Source organism: Rhopilema esculentum, chromosome 6 (assembly GCF_057945365.1).
Source record: "Rhopilema esculentum isolate cy_ngs chromosome 6, ASM5794536v1, whole genome shotgun sequence".
Lineage (NCBI taxonomy): Eukaryota > Metazoa > Cnidaria > Scyphozoa > Rhizostomeae > Rhizostomatidae > Rhopilema > Rhopilema esculentum.
Genome location: NC_142820.1, coordinates 14,483,736 through 14,496,725, shown reverse-complemented (window position 1 = coordinate 14,496,725; position 12,990 = coordinate 14,483,736).

Here is a 12,990-nt window from a genome sequence, read left to right as displayed (position 1 = left end):
CTCTAAACATCAAAAACCTCAAATTGCTCGACTTAAACATGAAACTTAGAGCTGCAACTAAAACCGTCCTGAATTTTAAAAAACCAAGGCACTGTATGTATGACACACCAATAAACAGAATTTTCACTGTGAGCACTGTATGACAGACCAGTAAACAGTAATCTTCACTGTAATTCAAATATTAATCTTCGCTATAATCATCAAAGAGCCCAAATTGATCGGCGTAAGAATAAAACTTCCAGCCTCAACTTAAGACCGTCCTGTTTTAAACACCAAAGCACTGTATGTACGACCGACCAGTAAACAGAATTTTCACAGTGAGCACTGTATGACAGACCAGTAAACAGTAATCTTCACTGTAAATCAACTACTAATTTTAGCTCTCATCATCAAAAGCCCCAAATTGAACAGCTTAAGCATAAAACTCAGAGCTGCAACTTAAGACCTTCCTGTTTTAAGCACCTAAGCACTGTATGTATGACAGACCAGTAAACAGAATTTTCACTGTGAGCACTGTATGACAGACAAGTAAACAGTAATCTCCACTGTAAATCAAATACTAATCTTTGCTCTAATCATCAAAATCTCAAATTGATCGACTTAAGCATAAAACTCAGAGCTGCAACTTAAGACCGTCCTGTTTTAAACACCAAAGCACTGTATATATGACCGACCAGTAAACAGAATTTTCACAGTGAGCACTGTATGACAGACCAGTAAACAGTAATCTTCACTGTAAATCAAGTACTAATTTTAGCTCTCATCATCAAAAGCCCCAAATTGAACAGCTTAAGCATAAAACTCAGAGCTGCAACTGAAGACCTTCCTGTTTTAAGCACCTAAGCACTGTATATATGACAGACCAGTAAAACAGAATTTTCACTGTGAGCACTGTATGACAGACAAGTAAACAGTAATCTTCACTGTAAATCAAATACTAATTTTTGCTCTAATCATCAAAAACCCAAAATTGATCGGCTTAAGCATAAAACTTAGAGCTGCAACTTAAGACTGTCCTGTTTTAAGCACCTAAGCACTGTATATATGACAGACCAGTAAACAGAATTTTCACTGTGAGCACTGTATGACAGACAGGTAAACAGTAATCTTCACTTAAATCAAATACTACTCTTTGCTATAATCATCAAAGACCCCAAATTGATTGGCTCACGCATGAAACTCAGAGCTGCAACTAAAACCGTCCTGAATTTTAAAAAACCAAAGCACTGTATGTATGACAGACCAGTAAACAGAATTTTGACTGTAATCACTGTATGACAGACCAGTAAAAAATAATCTTCACCGTAAATCAAATACTAATCTTGGCTCTAATCATCAAAAGCCCCAAATCGAACGGCTTAAGCATAAAACTCAGAGCTGTAACTTAAGACTGTCTTGTTTTAAACACCAAACCACTGTATGTTTGACAAACCAGTAAACAGAATTTTCACTGTGAGCACTGTATGACAGACAAGTAAACAGTAATCTTCATTTCAAATCAAATATTAATCTTTGCTATAATCATCAAAAACCCCAAATTGATCAGCGTAAGTATAAAACTCTGAGCTTCAACCTAAGACCATCCTGTTTTAAACACCAAACCACTGTATGTTTGACAAACCAGTAAACAAAATTTTCACTGTGACCACTGTATGACAGACAAGTAAGCAGTAATCTTCATTTCAAATCATATATTAATCTTTGCTATAATCATCAAAAACCCCAAATTGATCAGCGTAAGCATAAAACTCCGAGCTTCAACTTAAGACCATCCTGTTTTAAACACCAAAGCACTGTATGTATGACAGACCAGTAAGCAGTAATCTTCACTGTAAATCAAATACTTATCTTTGCTCTAAACATCAAAAACCTCAAATTGCTCGACTTAAACATGAAACTTAGAGCTGCAACTAAAACCGTCCTGAATTTTAAAAAACCAAGGCACTGTATGTATGACACACCAATAAACAGAATTTTCACTGTGAGCACTGTATGACAGACCAGTAAACAGTAATCTTCACTGTAATTCAAATATTAATCTTCGCTATAATCATCAAAGAGCCCAAATTGATCGGCGTAAGAATAAAACTTCCAGCCTCAACTTAAGACCGTCCTGTTTTAAACACCAAAGCACTGTATGTACGACCGACCAGTAAACAGAATTTTCACAGTGAGCACTGTATGACAGACCAGTAAACAGTAATCTTCACTGTAAATCAACTACTAATTTTAGCTCTCATCATCAAAAGCCCCAAATTGAACAGCTTAAGCATAAAACTCAGAGCTGCAACTTAAGACCTTCCTGTTTTAAGCACCTAAGCACTGTATGTATGACAGACCAGTAAACAGAATTTTCACTGTGAGCACTGTATGACAGACAAGTAAACAGTAATCTCCACTGTAAATCAAATACTAATCTTTGCTCTAATCATCAAAATCCCAAATTGATCGGCTTAAGCATAAAACTTAGAGCTGCAACTTAAGACCGTCCTGTTTTAAAAACCAAAGCACTGTATATATGACCGACCAGTAAACAGAATTTTCACAGTGAGCACTGTATGACAGACCAGTAAACAGTAATCTTCACTGTAAATCAAGTACTAATTTTAGCTCTCATCATCAAAAGCCCCAAATTGAACAGCTTAGGCATAAATCTCAGAGCTGCAACTGAAGACCTTCCTGTTTTAAGCACCTAACACTGTATATATGACAGACCAGTAAACATAATTTTCACTGTGAGCACTGTATGACAGACAAGTAAACAGTAATCTCCACTGTAAATCAAATACTAATCTTTGCTCTAATCATCAAAATCCCAAATTGATCGGCTTAAGCATAAAACTTAGAGCTGCAACTTAAGACTGTCCTGTTTTAAGCACCTAAGCACTGTATATATGACAGACCAGTAAACAGAATTTTCACTGTGAGCACTGTATGACAGACAAGTAAACAGTAATCTTCATTTCAAATCAAATATTAATCTTTGCTATAATCATCAAAAACCCCAAATTGATCAGCGTAAGTATAAAACTCTGAGCTTCAACCTAAGACCATCCTGTTTTAAACACCAAACCACTGTATGTTTGACAAACCAGTAAACAGAATTTTCACTGTGAGCACTGTATGACAGACAAGTAAACAGTAATCTTCATTTCAAATCAAATATTAATCTTTGCTATAATCATCAAAAACCCCAAATTGATCAGCGTAAGCATAAAACTCCGAGCTTCAACTTAAGACCATCCTGTTTTAAACACCAAAGCACTGTATGTATGACAGACCAGTAAGCAGTAATCTTCACTGTAAAACAAATACTTATCTTTGCTCTAAACATCAAAAACCTCAAATTGCTCGACTTAAACATGAAACTTAGAGCTGCAACTAAAACCGTCCTGAATTTTAAAAAACCAAGGCACTGTATGTATGACACACCAATAAACAGAATTTTCACTGTGAGCACTGTATGACAGACCAGTAAACAGTAATCTTCACTGTAATTCAAATATTAATCTTCGCTATAATCATCAAAGAGCCCAAATTGATCGGCGTAAGAATAAAACTTCCAGCCTCAACTTAAGACCGTCCTGTTTTAAACACCAAAGCACTGTATGTACGACCGACCAGTAAACAGAATTTTCACAGTGAGCACTGTATGACAGACCAGTAAACAGTAATCTTCACTGTAAATCAACTACTAATTTTAGCTCTCATCATCAAAAGCCCCAAATTGAACAGCTTAAGCATAAAACTCAGAGCTGCAACTTAAGACCTTCCTGTTTTAAGCACCTAAGCACTGTATGTATGACAGACCAGTAAACAGAATTTTCACTGTGAGCACTGTATGACAGACAAGTAAACAGTAATCTCCACTGTAAATCAAATACTAATCTTTGCTCTAATCATCAAAATCTCAAATTGATCGACTTAAGCATAAAACTCAGAGCTGCAACTTAAGACCGTCCTGTTTTAAACACCAAAGCACTGTATATATGACCGACCAGTAAACAGAATTTTCACAGTGAGCACTGTATGACAGACCAGTAAACAGTAATCTTCACTGTAAATCAAGTACTAATTTTAGCTCTCATCATCAAAAGCCCCAAATTGAACAGCTTAAGCATAAAACTCAGAGCTGCAACTGAAGACCTTCCTGTTTTAAGCACCTAAGCACTGTATATATGACAGACCAGTAAAACAGAATTTTCACTGTGAGCACTGTATGACAGACAAGTAAACAGTAATCTTCACTGTAAATCAAATACTAATTTTTGCTCTAATCATCAAAAACCCAAAATTGAACGGCTTAAGCATAAAACTCAGAGCTGCAACTTAAGACCGTCCTGTTTTAAACACCAAAGCACTGCATGTATAACAGACCAGTAAACATAATTTTCACTGTGAGCACTGTATGACAGACAAGTAAACAGTAATCTTCACTTAAATCAAATACTACTCTTTGCTATAATCATCAAAATCCCAAATTGATTGGCTCAAGCATGAAACTCAGAGCTGCAACTAAAACCGTCCTGAATTTTAAAAAACCAAAGCACTGTATGTATGACAGACTAGTAAACAGAATTTTCACTGTGAGCACTGTATGACAGACCAGTAAACAGTAATCTTCACTGTAATTCAAATATTAATCTTTGCTATAATCATCAAAGACCCCAAATTGATTGGCTCAAGCATGAAACTCAGAGCTGCAACTAAAACTGTCCTGAATTTTAAAAAATCAAAGCACTGTATGTATGACAGACCAGTAAACAGAATTTTCACTGTGAGCACTGTATGACAGACAAGTAAACAGTAATCTTCACTGTAACTCAAATATTTAACTTTGCTATTATTATGAATACCCCAACTTAAAAGGTTCATCTTCCTTAATCCAATTATTGAACACCCCATTTGAAAAATTCATATTTTAAACTTTTTTGCTTATCAAATTGTTAACATCATAAGTGGACCACTTTGATGTACTTTCTATTCTTTCTATTTACAAATTTCAAGCAATAATAAAATCCCAATCTGATAAAAAGCATGGTATTTCTTGTGAATATTTTTTGTGAGCAATCAGGTATTTCTTGTGAAAAAGAAGACATGGCTGTTCAAAACTCTCTTTTTCAAGGACTTGAAGTAGTTGACATCCAACTCTTGTTGTTCTATTGAGCTTCCTCAAGTATTGGACAAAATGATCTTCAAATAAAGTAACATTCCTAAGAAATACTTCAGATGGAATAATTAATCCTCCAGATGTGCTACATGAATCATATGCTTTTAAAAGTAAAAACATTCTATTCTGTGCATTAGATCCCCTGTTGCCTTGTTTACCACCATCAAAGACTGGCAAAAACAACTCCACAAATAATTAATTCAATGTGTGATGATTGTTGGGAAAAAGGTGTTCGTTGGATTTTGGTGTCTTTGAAAGTAAGGGAGTTACAGGAATCAAAAAATCTTGTCAGCTCATTCTAAAAATTTAGCAGTACCAACTGCTTCATTAGGAAGACATTGCAAAGAAACATATGTGTGGATACTAGCTTCAACAGAATGGCTTAGAACTTGACTGGCTAGCTTTACACGCATCTTTGAAAAGCCATAAGGGTTTTGAAATGTTTTTCTGTCAACTTTGGAGCAGTTCTTTTAGGAATTTTGGTAAAAAGATTTGATATGATCTCATGTGGCTTGTTTACCTTCAAGTTCAAATCCATATTTCATTAGATGTTTTCCAACTGACTTTAAAAGATAGTGTAAATGAAGAAAAGGTCACTGTAGCAGGCTGCTCGACAGGCTCCGAGGAGTTCTTGCGGTGAAAAGTCGATAAAAATGTAGCAAATATGAAACACCGCAATACGCCGAGAATAAACAACAATAAATATGCGTAAATCAGTAGAGGCTGATATTTGGAAAAATTCCACCAATTTCCATGCAAAATAAAAGCACAACAAAGTGCAAAAACCGACTTCAGATTATGAAAAAACAATGTAGCAGACCATTCTTGATTGATTCAACTTTAAATGGTATTTTCACCATTTTTCTGCAAAAAGTTATTAAAGGAAAACTGAGGCGCGGTTTTGGGAAATTCGAGAATTTCCCAACATTCGGTGGGCTGAAAATGTTCTTGAAACACTTTTAACCTCTTGCAAACTATAAAAAAAACAGTGTAACAGACCATCCTCAATCGATTCAGCAATAAATGGTATTTTTACCATTTTTCTGCGAAAGGTCATTGAAGGAAAACCGGAGGGCTGTTTTCACAAATTCCACATTTTTGTCTAAGTTTCGGAGACTTTCATATTAACCGGAATTTTTATTTAATTATGAAAATATGAAAAAACAGTAAAGCTATGGTATTTGTGATGTTTGAAAATTAAATCAGTCCTACAGATTTAGTTAGTCAAAAGTTATTAAAGGAAAACTGGAGGGTAGTTTGCGTGCGAATCGTCAGAGCGAATCATCAGGCCTATATAAATCAATGGTACCATTTGCATGAGATCGACGGAACCGGACCAAGATCGCTCACAAAAGTCGGTAACAACACAGTACAATATAATTTATAAATACATACTTGACAAACGTAAAATATAGTTCGACAGTAATTTCAAATGTATCAAAACAAAATTGCATCAAATTGTTTTTTGTTATTAAAATCGTAGACTTCTATTTGGCGCAGGAGAGCCTGAGGTGTAATTCAATCTCGGCTAGGTCGACCCTGTCTTGTTTTTAGTGAAAAAGATCATGTGCAGAAGTTTCTTAAAAGGCTTACCTCTAGCAAACCAGGGTGCATTCCATTTGAATATTTATTATCTCAAGCATTCTCCACATCTCGCCGCGAGTGACCTCGTGGGATCAAAGCGCCATTTTGATTTTTACACCTTAAACACTATGCAGCCTCTTTTTGATCGCTTCTTAGTTTGCCCAATGATATATAAGTGAGGCAAAATCACTCATGCGGTAAAAGGGCAAAAAGACGATTCCGCATAAGGGCTCAGTATGGGAAAATCCGAAGCTGGCAAACGAAACGAGAAATTTTAGAAAATCTATTTAATTTAGGAAGGTAACATATATTTTGTCAGCTTACCGTATGCATTTAGAAGGTTTTAAGCCATCATTTTTGTTTGTACACGGGTTTTGAGATTTTTAAAATATTTTTTTACCGTGGCGTTGATAAGGGCACTCTGGTTTAGAGAATATTTATATTTCTAGGAATTTTTTTTTGGGCTTATTTACAAAAATGTCGCACTTATACCAAATTCTTGTGTTAACTTTTTATCGTAATATTAAGGAACCGTGGTAAAAGAGGTCATCTTCAATCCTGTTTCAGCCACGCCCCCTTCCTACAGCATCCTGATGTCCGTAAATAAAAGTCTGATTTGCTGATGAATGTTAGGTGGGAAGGTTTTGTCATAGGAAAAACTTGAAATGGATATTTATCATAAAATTTTTCACTCCTTACATCTGAAACTTTTACCAGAAGTCATATGCAGGGGGTTGCCGAAGTAGGGGAGTGTTCATTTAACAAGTTGTCATAATGATATAAGACTAAGTATACTTGCTTACATCTACCCTTCAACTTATAAAATACAAAATAAACCCAATTTTGAAATTATATTTGGTTTTTTCCAAATAAACCCGAAAACAGTCTACCTGAAAAGGTAAACATTGCCTAGGCCAGAGTGGACCGCGCGAGCGCCGCAGCAATACATATTTTAAAAATCTTGAAACCCTATTTAACAACACAATTTATGGCTTAAAACTTTTCAAATTAATACGGCAAGCTAGCAAAGTATAACTAACCTTTCAAAATTATGCTAATTTTCGATAATCTTGGTTTTTCTTCGTCAAACTTGCAATGTCCTGTACTGAGCCCTTATGCGGAATCGTCTTTTTGCCCTTTTACCGCTTGAGTGATTTTGCCTCACCAGCTCAATGGGCAATTATGCCCAGTTAGACATCTACCGCCTTCGGCGCTTCTATTACATTGAGTTTGCCCTTTTGTCTTTCACTTCAACCCTAAATATCTCAAAAGCGGTGCATTTTAGACCCTTTATTTAGAGTTTCAAATAATTCAGTGTAAGATAGAAGGCCAATGATTCAGAAAAAAAATTTCAAATTCTCCTAAACAAACAGAAAAATAACTGAGAAATACTTTTTTCATTGGTGGCCAGCCCTGATCAATATTTTACAAAATTAAAGTAAACTTGCAATTTTTGAAGCATAGGGATATAACCCTATAACCCCGTGATTCCTGGATCTTGAAACAGGTCATGTCATTTCGAGGTGAAAGATGCCTACGAAAAATGACCTAAATTTTGCAAAGTTTATGCATAACCCTACCCTGGGTACCAGACTCACTATTTATAAATTAAAATAGAAAGTCTGGTCTAGTGCGCCCCATTCTCGTTCCGGTGTGCTGATATTAACCAATCAGGAGCGAGTGTACAGATTTCTGTACGTTCAAAGGTCACAGCGAAACAATAAACTTAGCTCTAGTGTAGAACATTGAACAGAACAAAACATAAATAAATGCTAGCGACCGTAACGATTGAGTTTAAAGATGCTGTTAAAACTGTACTCAAAGAATGTTTCCCGCATGTTGTGGAACTTAAAGGCATTGAGTCATGGTAAATAGGCTTTCTCTATAGGGGGTCATTTGGTTTCGGCGTGATCGCTGCTGTTTCATTTGATATTGGCATCCGTTGTTGACAACTTGCTATTGATGGAAACTGTTATGTTAATCAGTACGAGGTGAGTTCATGTGACTAGTTCAAGGTCAACCAATAGCATCGAAGTCATGGGAATCATGACTCAGCGGATTTTGGCACTTAGGGTATACCCAGTCTATTTATCATGACTCAATGCCTTTAACACAGAACAGCATTGAAAGCCTTGCTTGTAGAGAGAAGAGACACCTTCGCCATATTGCCAACTGGCTTTGGAAAGTCACTCATATTTCAGGCTGTCTCCCATTGCAAAGAAATTAGGCCTTGTAGTGAAATGCATTAAAAAGGAAACACCGCAAAGCGCCGAGAACAAACAACAACAAACACACGGGGCTTCGCTTGTCGTATTGGCCATATTTGCTGTGGTGAACTTCCAACGTGATGATTTTAACCGCCGCGGTGTCCAAGCGCGCTGCCTTCACAGTGAAGAAATAGACTTTGAAAGTACACACAATTTATGAGGAAAATTATAAAAGACTTATTTTAAGTTGTATACGAAATTTAATAATGATTAACATTTAATAATTGCATTGTGCTAACTTTAATTTCATGCTTCGCACATGTTTTCTGATGCCAAATGGCGTTTTAAACCTTATTTGATTTGAATCTTGAGGCAGAAAAGTCTATTACCACTGTTTTAATAATGTCGACTCTACAGAACTAAATTACTCCTCTGACTACTGGGTATCCTTTGTTATTTATCCGACAGTCCTGTTTCACATGCCTAGTCTGTTAAATAGACTTCAGTTCTTTCAAGTAAGTTCACCAGAACGAGAATGGGGCGCACTAGACCAGACTCTCTATTATTTTATATAGTGAGGCTGGTACCCAGGGTAGCATAACCCTAACCCTAACCCTTACTTCACGAGCTGTGTTTCTCAAACCTTTCCGCAAAATGATATATTCAGCGAAATACACACAAAGTTTCGAAAAACTTGGACAGTCTTCCCATAAACTTAAAATGTTGTATAGAATTGGAAAGTGTTGTTTGTTCAAAAGTCTTGGGTGGTTTCTTTTGACAAGGCACTATGCAACATGTTAGACTTGGTTTATTTAAATTATTCTCTGAAAATATCTTCAACGTGTCGATTTCTTTCAACAAGGCGCCGTACACCAGGTTAGACTTGGCTAAAGTATTGAGCGGGCTTTGGTCGAGTTGTCAACCTGAATTTAAACGAAGAGCAAGGCAAATTCGGGCACATTCTCACTTTTTTGATATGAGGCTTGAAAGTTCAGTTACCGGAAGAAGAAGGTGTAGATGCAAGGGTCGGGAAATGTCTTCTTATGCATTTTATCAGCAAAGTTCTATGTGGCTTTAAGATAAACAGAAATTTGCAACAGCTGTCACTAATTTAACCCCAAACAGTCAAAAGTCCACCGATCCTAATAGAAGACATTAATATTATTTTAGCACTGGTCGCTTTCCTATCATTTGTCTTAGGTAAACCAACGAACAAAGCTTCTCTGGCAATAAATGCGGCTAAAACGGGTTAAATGCGATTAAAATAACGAATAATACTTAAACGAAAGTACTTTACGTCCCTGTAGTCTTTATCTTTCATTTAGTGTTCTCTTTATACGTTAAATCAGCGAATTACGATCCACCATCCACAATCTTTCTGTTCGATTCGTTCACAATTTTCAATCTGTAATACGGTACTGCTCAAATTGAGCAGCTCAATCCTACCTGTCCCTCGTGCGGCTGTGCTCGTTTCCAATAGCAACAACAACGTAAGTCTTAATATAATAATAATGGTAAAAATTTAACAGCGAAATTCTATGTGGCTTTAAGATTTACATAACTTTGCAATAGCTTGAAAATTCCTCCTATAAATGTAGAATTTTGTCTAAAATTTGGAATTATTCTCTTTTTACAAGTCTTATGTTGATTTTTTTGACGAGGTGCTATGCAACAGGTTAGACTTGGCTTTTCGGGGTTTTGTTTTCAGAAAATTTTCAAAATGCCGAAGGGGCATTGGTCGGGTGGTTACCTTGGATTGGAACAAAGATTTCAGGGTCTTGAATGCAATGACAGTTAGGAGGAAGGCAGATTTGGACCTATTTTCCCTTCTCTGATGTGCGGTTTTAAAGTTCAACTATTGAATGAGGAAGGTATAGATGCAAGGGTCGGGGAATTGTCCTTGTTCTCAATTTATCAAATAAGTTCTTTGTTGCCCTTAAAGTGCATATGACACGAAAATTTTTATTCGTCCGCTAGACGTGATCGAGTATGCTGATCACTAAAATCATCATAAAATTTTCGAAAAAAACATTTTCGTAATTACTGCTGTTTCAAAGTCGATTTTTTGCTTCAAATTCTGTCAGAGGAGATTGGGTCGAGTTTGACAGAAAGTGACGTAAAGTGGTTGTGTTAGTAAAAATTTAGATTGCTAACTAACAAAAAGCTATACGGGGGAGTTTTACTTGCAGGTTTGTGAACATGTCTCATGGCAAATATTAAAGCATGAGGGCGTCAGCTTTTGACGAAAGTGAAGGGAAATAGCTTTTAGTTGCTGCTGATGGGCAATTTTTGCCCTGCAAGAACGAGCCAGTTGTTCTTAGAGTTTTCTTTCAATTTCCACTCGATAAAACCTTTTTTTTGCCAATTTTTTCTTGATGTTTTAGCGAGCTTAGGCATGCGTATTTTCCATCCCCACATTCATCACCAGATTCGTGTTTTGCATAATATGGGTCTAAAAACAGCTTGAGATGTGTCGAAATGACAATAATTCGAGAGAATGTGAAGTAACTTTTCTACCATTTTGTTTTTAATGTTGCTAGTTAGCCTAGGCAATACTTTTCATTCCCACATTCGCAACCACAGAGATGCCAAACGACCACAGGGATACAATTGCCAAACTTATGCTTTACTTATACTGAATAATCCTAAGAGCTTTATATTGGCATCAAAAGACGGTGGCCTGTTATGACTCTTCAAAATAGGGGCGCCGGAAGCATTTTGATGCGACCGGGGCAGGTACTCAAAAAGGGCGCATTTCCAATGACTAATACTAGAATTATCGGAGAAAAATGATATAACATGATATTCTGGTACCGATAGAACGTTTAATCTAAAAGGACTCTCCTGTAACTCCATGAGACATAGCCCATAATCAAGTCCAATATCACCGCCATTGTGTTCTTTGGAAAAAGCGAAAAGTGACGCACAAGACGTCAACACTTGAATTCGAACATTCAAAAACGCTGTTTCACGCAGTGTTATTTAGGCTAGAGTTACACTATACCGGATTGCTATCGGAGCGGTGCAGAGCAGAGTAACTTTTACTCCGGAATGATATTTAGGGTAGCAGTTACACCACGACGCTCTCTCGCTCATAAGCCTGTATTCATTTGCATTCTGGTACACAAAATCCACCAGATTAGACTTTTTGATGATATTTTCGAATTCGTGTGCTGTTGCGAATTCATTTTCAATAGCTATGCATAAAATAACGAAAACAACCATGGAATTGAGAGATAAATGATGGGGTTCGTAGGACGGATTATTTTTCGTCCAAAGGCCACTTCATTAAAATTTGGGAAGATATGAAATCTGAATACAAAATGTTTTGATGATTTCGATTTGGCATTATCCAACAGCAACAAAATTTCAGAAAGCTCCATTGTTCACTGTCGATCGTATTGCGTCAAGCAGAAAACAATAAGAAAATCCTTTGTTTTAAAGTGGAGCATATCGGATTCGTGCGATTACACTACAACGCTCCGCTACGGAGTGACTTCGGAGGTGATTTTCACTCCGCTAATCAGAGCGTTGTGTGTCGGATTCGTGTGGCGTAGTGTAACTCAAACCCCTATCCGATATGAAAGTTACTGAAATTATGTGTCCAGTTCGCGTACATGGATCCATGTAATTCTTATCCAAGGGGTCGTTAGTTAAATTTACTCGTGGAGACATGCCGCATTCTTCAAGAAGATGCTTATAGATCGTTTTCACCCACGTGACCATGCGCATAGGAACGGTTGCTATCCGCCATTACGGTGTTCCAAATAGAGGCACCTCAAGTCAAGTTCCGTGTGTGTAAGTGCCTACTACCATTGATTTCTGGCTTTTAACTCGCAATTCTCGTTGCTTCTTGTATCGAAACTAAGTTGGATTCATTCTGAGAAAGGTGAAGAGATGGTGCTTTGTTTGGTCGTTAATTGTGGTAGAAAATCGGGAAGACGCGGCAAAAAGAGAGGTACGGAAGACGACGATCATGGGCCTAACCAGACGGACAACGAAAAAAGTTCCGGCATCAGTTTTTCTAGA